Here is a 16,573-nt window from a genome sequence, read left to right on the forward strand (position 1 = left end):
CCACAGTGCATGTGCACGGGCGCGCGCGCCGCGTTTTACCGCGATTACTTTCACTTTCGGCCCCTTTGATGTGTGATCGTGATTGCGATCACTTTCACGGCCGCACGGCCGCTTTGCATAGCCAATAGGTCTCGCTTTTGGGACCTTATAAGTATTTAGTTAGGCAACTGTTGCATGGATAAACACTTATAAGGTCCCAAAGACGAGACCTATTAGCTATGCCAATGCTTGTTTAAGCTTGCACACAGTAAAATAGCTGACTGTCTGACTTTGGAAAAGCGACTTTAGCTGTAACCAAAAATATTTGGTAACAGCATTAAGGTCAACAATGTAGCAGTCTAAAGAAAGACTCTTCTCTTTGAAAGATATTTGAGGGCAATTCCCTTCTCCGTACCAGTGCTTCTCGGACTTCGATTTTGAACTGAGCCTTTTCGTGAGGCCAAACTCTCACCGACACTGTATGACACTTTAGCCGGATACCTGCTAACTCAGGGTTACTCAATATTTATTACCGGTGTAATTTGTGATTCGTATGTTGTAATGTTCTTTTCCTAAAGAGCTTTTCCTAATGAGCTCTAACACTTCCGGGTAGCGTCCACACGACATTAAATCGTATAAATAAATACATTAAATATATGTAATTAACTAAATAGGCTGTTCGAATTTTTGACAGAGGTAATGAAGCAACTAAGTTGGAAGAGCCATCAAAGCCCAGAATCTTTGCAGAGCCACACTCAGCATTGTTTGCTCGGTTCGGTGAATCTGCTGCCAGTGTTTACTTACAAGTGAAAGGTAAAATAAACTCTACTGCTCCAAGGCCTCGTGGAGGTGTCCAATGCATTACTTAATCCTAAACGGAAAGGCTTGATCAGTTAGTCGTGCACTGTGGCTGAACACGACCGATGACAGGCAGGGAGCGGGCGTGCAGCAATGCCGCCAGACCGGTGTGGCCAGCGCCAGGCAGAAGGGATGGACTCTGACATTTAAAAGACGGTGAGCTGGGGCGTGGCCATGGCTCCTGTGCCCAACTGTATTCAGGGGCCAGAGTGCCTCCCTCCATGCACGCTACGATGACGCTCTAATACCGGAACCACAACACCGGACTTCCGGGAGCAAGTCAAAGGTCAGGTGAGGACCTCGGATCCACAATTCCGTACCACTTTCAAGCAGTTCCAAAGCACCTTGCAGAAGTATGCATACTATACAAGGTACAATGCTGTGCCGGTCCTAGGACTTTTGGGGCCCCGGGCAGAAAGGCCCCCCTATTTTGCATACAACGTGAAATCACAGAAATTGACATCATAGATAGTGTCATCAATTGTCTATGGTTAAGCTACTTTGCAAGAAGCAACTTTCTTGGTGCGACTATCACAGTAAAACAAAACCATAAATATTAACACAAAAAAGGCACATATATTTTACGTTTCAGTTAACTGGAAATACATTGTATGAGTCACACGGGATGGAAAGGTTTGGCCTAGGTCCTCTAGAAAAGTTCAATCAAATGTTAACAATTTGTTTCCTGATTAGTGCATTAAGTATGTAATGTGCATGCAGTATTTATATACGCTAGGCTAGGTAATAGCCCCCTTGAAATCATGCAATGCTTTACCATGTCTGTGAGGCCCATGAAAAAGACAGCCTTTTCCTGAGCCTTTGCCACCATGGTCCAGCACTGCAAAGCACAGGGGAGGGCCCTTCCTTTTCTGGGCCTTACAGCATCGGGCCATGGCTGGGATCCCTTGGTGATAAGAATCAATCCCTAACTTGTAAAAGGGATGAACATGCTCCACCCACCCTATCGCTGGACATCCACCCAGGTCTGAAGTCAATTTTCCATTTTTACTTTGCAGGACACTTAGCGTACTTGTTGTTTCACCAAGAAGATGTATATACGGAGGTTACCAGAAATCATTGAGTTCATTTTGGGGTTTTCATTATATTACACCCTGTTCTAAATCAGGCCCTTATTTTCTTTAACATATAAAGCATACTGGGAAAAGTATGTGTCTTGAAACAAGCAATCTTGGTTCTCCTACTTGACCAAATGTTTGATCTTGGTCAAATCATGTTCTTCCCGTACCTTTAACTCCTTATCTGCCATTATCTCAAGGACTGACTGGCCATTATCTTAAAGATTGGGGGGAGGGAAGTGTTGCATTTTTTGTGGTGATTAATTCTCTAAGTTTACATTCCTCCGCTTTAGAAACTCTAAAGGTCAACATTTTAATAAAGTAGCCTGTGTAGTTTGCTTCCTTTGGTACAAGTCCTCCATCCCAGTTACCATGTCTGTACAGAAGAGCCAGTGCTAAGACATGTCACTGGGCTGGGCAGCTCCATGCTTCACAGCTAAACTATTTGTTTTATAACCCATATTGCTTAGACTGCTTGTCTGAATCAGTTCCTTGACGAGCAAATTTTTGTAGCCGTTTAACATCCTGCAGGAGCTCACTACAGTATGCTGTGCAATCATCTATAGGGAAGAGTAGAGCAATCCAGAATACTGCCTTCCTACTTTGGAGGGCCGCGCTACACTGGACCATGGCTGTGACGTCCAGGGGAGTGAAGGCCTCTCCTGACTCGCAGCGCTGGATCATGGCTGTGAGGCCTAGGTGAGCGGGCTAGCGGTGTAGAAATGGTGCCAGGGGTCATGGTTAAGGCAAGAGAAATGGACTACTACCTCTCATCCCACCCAGTCCACAAGATGGATGAACAATACATCTATCATTTTGGTAAATACGATCAGAACACCCGGGCTCCAGTGCCATTGTACCTGCTGTACTACTGATAGCTAAGACCCTTGGAAGGGGCCACATCCCATGGGCCTCGCAGCCATAGTTCTGTTAAAGGCAGCCATCATTTAAATATATCTGGGACCCAGCTCCCCAGACTTCCACTTAACCTGCTGTAGTATTATTAGTTACTCCCTTGCTAGGGGCCTCACTGTCATGGTCCTGTGATGCGAGGCCTTGCTGCGGAGGAACCTGGTTGAGAGGGGAGGGGAACCTTTGCCGTATCAGGGGTGCATTGAGCCCTGGTGCGCACAAGATAAATTGCTCCTCCCCATTCCCTTAGGCCACTGATGTGACAGTAAAATGCAGCCATACTTTGGGTGTACTGGCCCCAAAATCCCCAAGGCAACAGTGACGCTGCACTTGCTATGCTATCCACAGCTACGACCCTCACAGCCATGGTCCAGCACTGGGAGGCCTAGGGCAGAAGGCTTCTTTTCTGGGGTCTCTAAGAACTGGACCACAGCTCCAAAGCCTAGGAGAGGATAGGCTGTCCCTGGTCCTCGCAGCTCCGTGTCATGGGAGAAGGGAGCAGTGGCACAGTGTGGGCTCTGATGCAAGTAAATGATGCTGGGCAGTAAAACACAGCAATAGGTTTGGTGCACCTGCTCCTTGCCATCCATGAACCCTGGTGCCACAGCACCTGCTGCACTATTGATAGCTACACCCATGAGGGAGCCCCCCCCATTGTCTCATAGCCATGGAGCAGTGCCTCAAAGCTCATGGGAAGGCACCCCCTTCCCTGTGCATCCAACCATGGCTGAGAAGCCCGGGGGAGAATCTGTTCTCAGCCTCACAGAGCTAAAACATGGCTGTGAGGCCTATGAAAGAGGCAAGCTGAAAAGCAATGGTGCCATGGCCCTGGTGCAAAGAAAAAGTGTCCTCTCAACCTTGTCCACATCCTGCACAGTAAAATACTGCCATCATTTGGATGCATTAGGCACCTAATACCCTTGCGCCTGGTATTAGGTGTAGGTGAGAAAGTCCAACTCCCTTGGGCCTCGCAGAACAGTGCCATGGCTACCAAGCCTAGGGTAAACCCCCCTACTGCCTGAGCCTCTCAACCATGGTCTAGAGCTGCGAGGCCCAGGAAAGCGGAGCCCAACGTAATGAAGACCTCTTCCCTTAGTCTTGCAACAATGGTCTGGTGCTGCAAGGCGAGTAAATGGGGGATTCCTCCCCTGGACATTCCCCTCATGATCCAGAGCTCAGAGGGTCAGTGGGTTGGGTAGGAGCTTTAGCCTGGGCCTCACATCTACGGTCTAGTACTGTGAAGCCCAGGGCTGTGGCCCCATTCCACTGTGTTCCCAGCCATGGTCTAGCACTGATAGGCCCTGGGAAGGGTAGTCCCATTCCCTGGTCATCACTTATATTGGCGAGTGTGGCAAGGCCCATGAGGGGAGGCTCCACTGACTTGGGCCTCCCATCCGTGGTCTAGTGCTGCAAGGCTCAGAGGAGAAGAGTCTCTGTTCCTGGGCCACGCAGATATGACCCATCATCACTGTAAGTCCCAGGAGAGGGGACTCCTTCCCCTGGAGCTAACCGGCATGGTCTAGCACTGTGAGGCCATAGTAAGGAGGCCAATTTCCCATTTTCATTTCACATGACACTTTGTACCTTTGGAGACACACTGTGTTTGCAGGGACACCAGAAGAAGATTCTTGTAGAGCGGAGGAACTGTGAGTCACATAGAAGATTTTTGGAACTTCATTTTAAACCTCTTCCTCCGACACAGACCATCTTAAAATAATTCAGCTAGAGACTGAGTTTATTGATTGTGATTGGTATTCATACTATATTCGAATTCTGATCCCGTTACCTGTTACTACGTCCTGGAGTAAGCCTTTCATACTCACTAGGCAAATTTTGAGGGGCAAGTTTAGAAAATGAACTCTGGTATTCAAATTGAATTTAAGCTTTTAAACAACAGTAGTAAATATCAGGTTCAAGCAGGCATACTATCCAGTAAATAAACGCTGCCACGTGACCTTGTCCATTAGGTATGTTTTAGCAAGGGGCCTAGGATATTTGACATCTAATTTCAGCTTCTCCATTTCAACCAAATATGATGGAAATAAACACTATAACTTGAATGACAATTCCCTGGGGAGGCACCCGCTTGTCCTTGCTGTAGGAATCACGGACACTGCAGTTGTGGTCTAGTGGAGTAACTGGAAATGTGGACCGAGGAGACACCTTTTTTAAAATCTCGGCCTCCCACTTGGACAAATTGTGTGCTCTTGATCATTCATTTTTCTGAATAATGCTCTATTTATTTTTGCAAAATTGGGTGCATTTTGATTCCATTTGAAAACTGTTAGAAAGTGTGTGATTAAAAAATTGACTAAATTATTACCTGGGAGATGAGAAGTGCCCAGTCACATAGTATATTCACCTAAATGCAATACAGTGGTAAATGTATATATAGCCAGGGCCACTGAAATTATGCAATTGTGCAGCCATGGTGTTTTTCCCATAATTATGGATTTACCGCATTTGCTACATAATCTAGCATTTTCTACATAATCTACAGATTTTAACCCCAAATAAAATGTTTCTAGCTCAGACGGTTCAAAAGTTCCTAAAAATGCAGCAACACGAAGACGTGGCTTTGCGGCGAAACAGCATGGCCGCTTGCTAGAGCTTCTCCGGAGCCCCCTTTCCAACCCAGTCAATCCGTTGCACTAATCCGATCCCCCGGTGTTGGATTTCTGCACCGGAGGAGTAGCGGTGCCCACTGCCGCAATCCCGACTGAAAACGGACGTCTGGGGCCGAAGATAACTACATCGGTGTTTGCGGCCTTCTGCCCGGAAAAGCCGGGGCCTTGCGTGGGAGCGCCTGCCATCGCAGACGCTGGGAAAGCGGGCGCCCCCCCCCAACCCCGGGGTGGCTGAGAAACTCGGAAGTGAGGCACACTGCCACCACGCAACACACCGAGCACTGTGCCGCTGCAGCCCTGTGTTCCGGCCCGCTATCTGAAGTCTGCGGGCTGGACCTGCCGCACCGAGGCTGGGTCCTGACGACCGGACCGGGTGCCGCGGGCGACCTTCTATGGGGGTGTATCCAAAAGCGACAAAGCAAAAACGTGCCCAGCCTCACAAGCCAACACCCACTACCTAGCCTGGGGCCAAGATTGTGTGGAGCTTAACCTGGGGCCCTCCGGTGGTGCAAACGGAGACCCGACGCTGCTGCGCCTGCCACAGCAAGATCCTAGAGTGCTTGTGGGCCTTCCCCATTCAAAATCCCGGGGGGGGGGGGCGCAAATCTGCTGCAACCATGCCAGCCTACTATGAGCACGGCCCTGGACCTTTAGTTACATCAGCAGTTCGCGCATCACCTTTTGAGGCGGACCTCGGCGCTGGTCCTATCACAGAGGACTATCTCAGCAAACGGTGAGGAGATTCGGGAGGGCCTGGCGAGTGTGGGGCAGGCATTTCTACAATTCCATACCCCAATGGTGCCAGCTGCCTGGGGCCCGTAGTGTAAACACCTCCTCCCTCCCTTTTCCTCGCACATTTCAAGCTCCTTCATCTGAGCCATTGAGGCTGGACCCCGCTGAGGGGAACGCCCTCGCAGCTCACATAGTGCACAATTATCGTTGCAAGGACCGACAGGGGTGCCTACATTGAGGACAACGCCCTAAGCGCCCTCCCTCACCTGGCATTGGTTCACCATCCCGAACTGACACTCTGGTGAGGCGGACTTGACCCGGCGAAAACCTCCACTAGCGCACAGTTGGCCTGACATTCTGAACAGGCCCTCACCATGTCAAACACAAGGGGTTCAAAAACCACCCAACAAAGCAGAATCGATCGCTACACCTGTCTGAAGGCAGACCTATCCAAGCGGAATGGAACTGTCGACAAGCAACGGAGCAGGATCCTCCTGAGCCCACAATGAAGGACTTAATGGCAGCTATCACAGGGGTCCGCACATCTATTGACACCCTCTCCTCAGAAGTGACACTGATCAGGGCTGATCTTACAAAATATAGGGAAACGGTCAAGCAGCTGGAGCTTACCACCGCCAGCCTTGTGGAAGACACTTCGCAATTGCAAACAGACGTCAGGGAGCTTCAAGCATTCCGTAGGTTCACAGAGGATAAGCTAGATCAGTGGTTCCCGAACTTTTGACTTCTGGGGACCCCCACTTAACCATTATTGGAACCCGAGGACCCCAACTGAATCAATATTCGAATCCGGGGACCCCCCACGAGTCATTACTGGAAGTCGGGGACCCAGGCCTAAGCAATGCTGATGATTTGAACCACAAAACAATACACAAAAAAAGCATTCATCAAACAAATACACACAACACATTTTATTTTGTTAGATAACATAGAATTAAAGTAGAAATCAAAATGTAATTTTAATAGAATTGTTGGAGCTTTTCTAAATTCAATTGAGGCCGCTCATCATCCATGCTATATTCAGTTTGATGCCGTTTCACTTCTCCCGCAAATCAATCTGAGGATACCAATTTAATTTTTATCCTCCAGTTTCAAATTCCTTCACATTTAAAGTATGTTTTAAAATGTTCAATTGTACATTTAGCCTCTTTATATATTTACACTTTATTGATCTGTTATTCTTATTTGATTTTCAAAGTAGTTGTGGACCCCCTGAAGAGGCTTCGGGGACCTCCAGGGGTCCCCGGACCCCTGTTTGGGAACCACTGAGCTAGATGATTATGAAGGATGCTTGAGACGCAACAACATCCACGTTCTTGGGGTGCCAGAGAAATCGGAGGGTCCCGCCACAGACCTATTCATTGAAAACCTGATCACGACGAAGCTGCAACCGAAGGGCCTGTCCAAACTGTTTGTGATCAAGAGAGCTCACAGGGTGCCCGGGGGTCGCCCGAAGCCGGGAGCCCCCCTTCCCCCCCGTCCGATACTGGCCCGGTTGCTAAACTATAGAGACAGGGATACAAGTCTGCAAGCGGCAAGGGTCGCTCCTCCGACCAACCTGGACAACTTCTTTCCCGACTTCACCCGGGCAGTGCAAATGCGTCGACGCTCATTCCTGGATGTCAAGCGCAGGTTGTGGGAAAAAGGTCTCAAATTCGCCATGCTTTTCCCTGCACGTCTGCGAGTTGAGATCAATGGGAAAACCCGCTTCTTTGACCTACCAAAGGTAGCATCTGACTGGCTAGACAGCTGGAGAACCTCACCGGAAAGAAGCTTCAACAACCATTGAGATTGATAATGAAACTTCAGGGGAAAGCTTTTGATGGCTTTGAACCGCCTGTTTCCTCTACAATCTGAGCTCCAGCCACACACTCTTGGCGCATGAAGATATCTAACTATACATCGAAGTACTGAAATCTTTAATAGTCTGTGGTCCGGGTATCCACCATGTACTGCACCTGTAATCTGTAACAGTAGGAAAGGGGTTAATGGGGCGCTAAAGCCCCCCCCCCCACGTTCTTCTTTTAGTAGTATTGCTGGGCGACAGGCACTCTGCATTCAAGAATCATGGGCAGTTCTGGGTCCAGAGTGCAGTGGAGCAGGGTGGGGGGTTGTTGGGAGGGATTGTTTTTTCTTGTTTGTTGTTTTTGGCGTTCGACGGTATAGTACATAAATGTGATGCCAATAGTTGCTACCTATGTATATGTCAATGGGATTACAGTGTAACAAAGAAGTCAAAATCTTAAATTGGAATGTTAACGGACTGGGGGATAAGATTAAGAGAAGTGTTGTATTGCAATATATTAAGAGACTATCACCGGACATTGTACTACTCCAAGAAACCCACCTCATAGGCAACACGTGCAAAGCTATGCACAGATGAGGTTACTCAATGGTGGCACACGCGGGCTTTGCATCTAACTCCAGGGGGAAGGCATAATGCAAAAAAAGTCATTCCCTCTATCACTCACGTCCACATGTGTAGATGATCGCTGCAGATATATCGGGGTCACAGGCACATGGGAGGGCCGAATCATCACTTTCATGTCAATATACGCACCTCCAGGGATGCAGGCTGTAACATTCACTGACCTCAGTGCTGTGCTGCTAACTCTGCCTGACGGGCACCTGGTGCTCGGCGGCGACTTTAATTCAATAATATCGGGCTCACTAGACAGACACACCCCTCGCACAACCCCCCCAAGCCGCTCACACTTTTTCCAGTTTTTTGGAGGCGATGGGGCTGATAGATGGATGGAGAACATACAATCCAGACAAGATTCAACACACTTTTCATTCTGGGGCACACAACAGTCTCTCCCGCTTTGACTACATAATTGTCCCAAGTCCACAAGTCACAGATATCTACGAGATCCAACATCTGGCCAGAGGCATCTCCGATCATTCCCTTCTATGGGTCAACATAGTTCTAGACCACACACAAGTGGCAGGCGCTGCCCCTATAAATCCCTGGTACTTCAAAAATACGGAAAGACCCAAGTAAATCCATCAACGATTATTTCTTGGAGAACGAACACACCGTAGAGTCCCCGCAAATATTATGGGAAGCCTTTAAAACAGTGGTCCGGGGCCAAGCGCTTTCCCTAATAGCGGGATCCAAAAAGGACGGTAAAAGACATCTCTGACAAAGAACAAGAGATTTACCGTCTCGAACAAGACGTTAACTCTGATGCCACCCCTGAGGCCCTCCACTCCCTCAGTTTACGCCAGGAAGAATACCGAGCACTGGTCACTGACCGTGCCAAACTAATGGGACAAGACAGGCTGGGCTGGATATATGACTGGGGAGACAAGGTTGGCAAATTAATTGCCTGGTTGGATAAAAAGGAGTATGCCAGCAGGCTCGTACCAGAACTCAGAGTCGCTGACATGTGCCCCATAACAGACCCCCAAGACATAGCCAATCACTTTGCAGCCCACTTCCACACAGTATATGGCTCGGTGGCGCCATACCCTGAGACAGAATTCTCTGACCTTGTTAAAGATAGCTCCCTTCCTACGCTCTCAGACACCGACCGAACATTTCTGGATAGTGCCCTAACTGCTGACGAAATAGCAACCGCAATAAGAGCGCTGCACTTGGGAAAAGCCCTAGGCCCAAATGGTATCCCAATCGAACTTTATAAGCTCCATCCAGATAAGTTAGCCCCATATTTGAAGTCCATGTTCGAAGACAGCCTTAAGCAGGGATAACTGCCACAAGACCAGAGAATTGCAACCATTGTTACAATCCACAAGGAAGGGAAACCCAAAACTGACTACGCCTCTTATCGCCCTATATCATTGCTAAACGCGGAACCCAAAATTTTAGCTAAAGTGCTTGCCAATAGACTGATCAAGGTTATAGGGGGCTTAGTACACCCGGATCAATCGGGATTTATACCAAGAAGGAACACTGCTCTAAACTTGCGTAGAGTGCACAGGGTCCTGGACAGGGTACCGACCATACGTGAAGATGCAATCAGTCTCCCTAGATGCCACTATGGCATTTGATACACTGGAATGGCCTTATCTTTTTGCCGTACTTCCAAAACTGGGATTTGGGCCGTCTTTCTGCCGCTTCAGCCCTTCACACTTAGCTGGGAGACCCGCCAGGGGTGCCCCCACCTTTATTGTTCACTTTGGCCCTTGAACCTCTTGTGGCATGGATCCATAAGGATGTAATGATCCGTGGCATGCGATGGTCGGCAGACTAGGAATACCGTATCTGCAGATGATATCCTTCTGTACCTCACGTCCCCCAAGAGATCCCTCATTGCAGTATTCGACATCTATTGGGCAAAGTGGCCTTATTTAAAATTATGTCACTACCCTGCTACCTATATGCCCTGCAGAACTCAGCTGACCCTGTCCCAAACTCGTATTTTACAGAAATTGAAGAGCTCCAGCGAGACCTCCTCTGGGGAGGGAGACCACGAATTGCTTTGAAAAAGCTCACACTCAGCTGGTACGACGCCGGAATAGGATTACCCGACATTAAAAAATATTACTGGGCAGCGCACCTTACAGCGATAAATCATTGCACGTACGGTCCCCCTGACAACCCTGGGTTCCTTATGGATCGTTGGCTTCTCCCAAACGGGACCTACTCTTGCGCGCTATACTCTAAACCAGACAGATACCCACTCACTGGCCCCACCAACCACACAGTTCAAATCTGGCATTCCGCAATTAAGTCGCTCAGCTGGAACAATAGGTTGACTCTCGCCACGCCTCTGTGGGACTCTCAGAAACTCGGATACCTGGGAAATTCCAAAGGTTTTGACAAATGGGATCTAATCGGCATCTCCCATATTAGGGACCTATGGGGCACAGGGGGCGTGAAACCCTTTAACGCTCTCCAAAGTCAATACGCGCTGGTAGATTGAGTTTTTTTTATGCCTACAAATACGGCATGCTTTGCAAACAGTATTGTCCCGTAACTTCACTCCACCAGATAGCTCCCCATTAGAGGACAGGCTGCTGGACGGTCACCTGCCTGAAAAGGCTATTTCCCATACCCATCGAAAACTCATTAATAATATGGAAGACCCCCTACTGGCACTACGAGACAAATGGACTGGGGACAGAATTGAATTAGACGATGAAAGTTGGCAGGAGGCGGTCTCCTCCCCCAAAACAGCTGCTATCCCGGCGCGACTCAGACTGGTGCAACTAAAGATCCTGCACAGAACTTACATAACTGGTCCCCAATTGGTACACATGGGTGGGCTGACGGACGGATCGTGTAGGCGGGGATGCACACAAATGGGCACGTTTATACACATACTATGGCACTGTGAGCCGATCCAGGAGTATTGGCATAACATACACGCAGTCATGAGTGAAACACTAGAGGTAGAAATCAAACCGGAAGTGCCCAGATGCCTCCTTAACATCTGGGAACCTACCGACCTCAACACCTATAACACGCAATGGGTCACACTCGGCTGCATGATCGCCAAGAGAAATATTGCGCAACTCTGGGGAGCCTCACATACACCCACGGTTACAGATTGGAAGAAAGACCTTGACTGGTGTATGCTAAGAGAAAAGACAGTTTACGCAGCCCGTGGCTGCCCCCGAAAATGGGCTAAGAGATGGCCCCCTGGAATGAATACCGTGGCAACATATGTACCCCTCCCCGTGATGTTGACAGTGAAGATCCCCCCTCCCCATAAATTCTGACGAACTATACTACTGTATTTGTATGCATATCTGGTTTCGCTGTAAATCCCCTTATTGACTATTGTGAAACTACCTCTATGTCGAGTCTGTTTAATAAAAAGATTTATATTTTTTTTTAAATGCAGCAGCACGTGTTGCCATACAGTAAAAAGCCCATTTCATAGGTTGACTGGTCATCCATTGGTTTCTTATTACTATGTTTGGGTGTTAAACTGATACTAATGAGGAGCAACCTATTCACTAACATTGTTAACTAGTGTCATATGAAGAAATAATGAAGCAATACTATCACAAAATGTACTGCATAATTGAGGGGGGTTTACAGCATAGTTTACTGGATGCTGCCGCATAATTTGGCCATCCTCTGCTGCATAATTACAGGGCCTATAGCCTATGCACCAAGCAGAAGTGTGTTGCAGTCGTGGCTCTACTAATTTAATCAACTGTTGTTCCTGGACAAATAATAATGTCCCTGTGCCTCGTTCAGTGATTTACCATTGTGACAGCACTTTGAAACAACCTGATAGGGCATTACCTCAGTACAGGTCCTGTGTATAGGTTTCATTCATTAATTTAAGACTGCTCGCATCCCAGTAGCTGAAGGCTGTATTGAAGCTGCTTTGTGCAGGATGTCTTGTGTGCTGCAACGCCTCCCTGTCTGCCGTCCACAAGCATCTCTTGCACACCTCACCAAGGGCTGAGAGTTGCTTGTCCTTTGAATAGGTTAAATGTGCGGGACAGTGGGTGTCCTGCGGTGCCTTTGTGTGGGCAGTGCGAAACCATGATTAGCCTGGAAGAGGCCCTTTGTTCCAGAGCCTCCCACGTATGATGTAGCCCTGCAAGGCAGTGTGGCAAAGCCCAGGGAAATGATCCCCTTTGCTTATTACTGCCAGAGCTACACACGATTGCGAGGCCTAGGGCCTTGCAGCGCTACACCACAGTTGTGAGGCCAAAGGCAGGGGGCCTTAGAGGTGCGGGCCCCATGTTGGTGGGCTGGGCACGGGGCCCTGGGCAGCTGCCCACGCTGCCCATGCCTAGCGCCGGCCCTGGTATAAAGTACCCCCTGCCGTACATGGTCAGGCTATTGCAAGTCACCGAGGAGTACCATAACCATGTAAAGGAATGAGGCCGAAGGCAGAGTTTCTTTATAAGGGTATGGAATTCCAAGGTGACCTGCAATATCCTCATCATGTACGCCAGGGGTACTTTATCCCATATAATAAATAGTCAGACCATCACCTTTCCCACAACTCACTTAAAACCATGGTGCTTAGCTCTTTCATAAGAAAGAGCAAGCAAGTTTGCCCACTTTTTGAGTAGTGAGCCTGTCTTCACTTCCTTGTATTTACACCTTCCCTCGAGGGAGCCTTGGACTGCTCAGACCAAGCTAACCCCAAGAGTCAAGTGCTGAAGGGGTATTTAGCACAGCTGCTCAGACTCCACAGTAAGTCGTGCCGACACATTGGAAGTAAAAGGCCTAAACCCTCTCAGATGGGCCTGGTAACCCTTGCTTGCCTCAAAGACTTCTGAAAGGGGTTCCAACAACCATCTTTCAGATTGGCTGGCTTCTGTCCTTTACCGGCTCACTTTTATGAAACTACCTTTTTCACATAGGCACTTCATGAGAGTGCACTGTTTACCAGCTCTCTTCCCTCTGTGCTGCTCCCCCCTCGGATAAATACCCGCTCCCATGCTCCGTGTTGCAAGTTCTCTCGTTTTCTTCTCCCCCAAAGTCCATGCCTTCCCACGCTCTGTTTTCCTTTCACTTGCTGTGCTTCTCCCCCACCCCCTACAAAAACGTTGAGCCCTAGTTATTTTTCATTTTTTAAATTAACTAATCCATTCTGGATCTGTAAATAAAAAAATGGCACCCACGTCAGTTTGTAAGCGCACATGCGTTATAATACGCATCTCTCCACCTACAATAGGACTTAACCGCTGCGGCTCCAATATCGTGCCTTATTTTTCTTTTTGGGGGGGGGGGGGGGGACTGCTGTTCAGCAATGTCAAAAGGCACTAGCAACGTCACTAGGTGCCAATGACGAGACCTACTAGCTTTGCCACTGCTTATTACTTCCTGATCAGGTTGCCTTCAAGTCCAGTAACACGCTAGGTTAATTTATCAATAAATGTCTGTACTTTACATGTATATTTAGTGCGTAATTTGAGCCGGTGGGGGGCACCAGCACTTATTTTAGGGGACTGGCACTTATTTTTTCGCATCGAGTATTGTTGGTGAGCAAGAGGGAAAAACACACAGCAAAGAAGGGGGGAAGAAGAAGGAGGAAAGCCGTCACAAAGGAGGAAAGCAGAGACCTGCAAGAGTGAGATAAATGGGAAGGGAGTACCTGCCAGTGGATTAAAGGGGTACGAGATAGATTCAAGAATACCAGTCTTGGTTTTCCGTACGCTAGCGTTGAATTGCACTAACCGCTGGCTTCTGAGCAGAGCTTTGGGGACCGGCACTCATTCACTTACAAATTAAGCACTTTGTATATTGTATTCCTCTTCATGCACTGACAGAATAAAAAGATTGCTAAAAAAGGCGGTACATATGCGTTTGTTATTTGTATAGCTAACCTGAGACAAAGGTAGCAGAGTGCATTATTAGGGTCAAAGGCCAGGGTACAGTCAACACATGATGTGAAGAACTGGCTGATTTGCAGACTGTATATTGAAAACGTCATCAGACTAGTGACAACGGCATTCTGCAACCATTGGGAAACTGGTATGTCGGGGCCACAATCCCGCAAAACCTGTCAATATATTACACTGCCAGCGGGCACCGTAAAAGCGGTCACAATGCTTATATAAGGCAATGTGGGGGGGGGGGGGGATATGTCTCGGCCCCTATAAACTCTGAAAACATGATGGGAGGAGGACTTGGGGCTCCCATACCCTAAAAGACTGCGCAAACATCCTAGAAAGGGTGCCAAAGGTATCCAGAAATGCCTGATTTAAACTGATTAATTGCTTTATCCCTCATAGGGCATACCTTAACCAAGGACATATAGATAAATACTTCCATGTGGTAACTGTGGCAAACCCGAAGTGCGAGGTGGTAGAAGCTGAGCTTGAATCGTATCTCTACAACTACACAGGAATGGATCATATACGAGACGGGGGTGTAAAGCACCTGACGTGTGTAAAAAAAGTGAGGCAGGTGCGTGACACGTACTTTGTCCACCATGTGCCGAAGTATCTGCGCACTAGCCCGCCTCAAGTTGTGTCTAAGGCAAGGACAACAAGACAAACTCCCAGGGTGCACGGTGTTAACTGAAGCCTACGGCTGTGTTTGGGGGCGCGTTGTTCCGGGTGCCACTGCGCTTTTGTGGTAACCCTGGTGATGGTCGAGGCTCTCGACCCATGTGCCTGCCCAGGATCGGGGGGAGGGGGGGGGGGAAATGTATACTTCCATAGGAATTGGGCTCTTCCCCAGTACCCACGGGCTCCCAGGTTGCCCGGGCAGAGGCATGCGAAGTTTCCTAATTTTCGCTATCAGTGTCCCTCTTCAGGCACGTAGAGCCGCTCCTGCGCGTGCATTTAGGGGTACCTGCCCTTTCTCTGCGCACAGCGCCCACTTTCCGTCTATACATACGCCCCGGCACCATGCCGCTGCGGCAGTGCCCACAGGGACCCCCTCACCTCAGACTGCTCCGCAGACACCGGACCTTGCACTCAACTTCCAGCTCAGTGTAAACTCTGCACCGGCTACAACCGAGCCCCGCCCGGGAAATCAACCAGCAAGAGCCCCACCCACGGGAAGCCGGGGACCTGCCCCCGAGAGTCCTGTGGTCACGAGCCCCGCCCAGCTCCGGGTCCACACTCCCCAGCACTAGACTGGCCGTTGCTGTGCGCCTCCGTACCGCGGCCATGTGCTGTGCCTTCCTCGGTGCGAGCCTTCGCCCTTCTTCTAAACCGGAGCACGAGGGACGCCATGCACTTTCTAAGTGACTCCGGCAGTGCGTAACTCCAGAGCCGTCCCACGCAGCGGGAGGTCTGGGTCTGTCCCTGTGGATCTGAGGTCCTCCCTGGGGCGTTCCACTCCGCCCCCTCGAAGCCTCGGGCCCACCCTTCTCAGGATGGGTGTCACCAAGATTGTGCGCCTCTTCGGTGAAATGTCTGAGCTTCCTCTGCCCGGTTCACTCCTCGTTGGAACCGGTCTTTCCTCATTCCCACACAAGCCCTCCACTTCCCGCCCCTATGAGGGCTGTCAGACGAGGGCTAGAGTGGGAACCGAAAGCAGCCCCGAGGAATTGAGTACATATAAAGCTGTAAAAGCGAACTCCGACCATCTCGATCTTTTTGGGGTGGCCTAATGTTAGAACATTTTGAAACGTACTAAAACGGCAGTTGCTTTTTTTTTTTTTAAACAATGGACTTCTTTTCACCAATGAATCAAAAGAAGGGGTGGGGGAGAGGATAAGCTTGGTTCGGCCTCCTCTACAAATAACTTTTGTGTGTGTGTAAAAGGACCCAGTTTTGTCATGAACGAAGATACTCTCCTCATCAAAAGAAACAAGCATTTGCAATGCAATAGGTCTCGCATTAGGAAAGTTTGAGCTTTTTGTATTGTAAATTGACTAATTTTTTATTTATGTGTTGGTATTGAAAATATTGAAATTACTAGCTCCCTCATGTACAATGTCAATAGTTTTAACTGTTGCAAATGTAACACCTATA

The 16,573-nt window shown here is 48.8% G+C and overlaps 1 protein-coding gene across 3 annotated transcripts in view; it reads right to left on the reverse strand.

The window, feature by feature from the left end:
- MANSC1 (MANSC domain containing 1) overlaps positions 1 to 15,914 on the reverse strand; it is a 90,903-nt gene extending 74,989 nt beyond the window's left edge. Inside the window, exon 1 of one of the 3 annotated variants that reach the window (XM_085652092.1) lies at positions 15,536 to 15,914. The gene's annotated coding sequence lies outside the window, so the exon portion shown is untranslated. Of the gene's footprint in view, positions 1 to 783; positions 1,049 to 15,535 lie in introns of those variants that run through there. The other 2 variants (XM_085652093.1, XM_085652094.1) reach the window with 2 other exon arrangements.
- Positions 15,915 to 16,573: the final 659 nt, after the last annotated feature.

This window comes from Triturus cristatus, chromosome 4_1 (genome assembly GCF_964204655.1).
Source record: "Triturus cristatus chromosome 4_1, aTriCri1.1, whole genome shotgun sequence".
In the NCBI taxonomy this organism is placed as follows: Eukaryota; Metazoa; Chordata; class Amphibia; order Caudata; family Salamandridae; genus Triturus; species Triturus cristatus.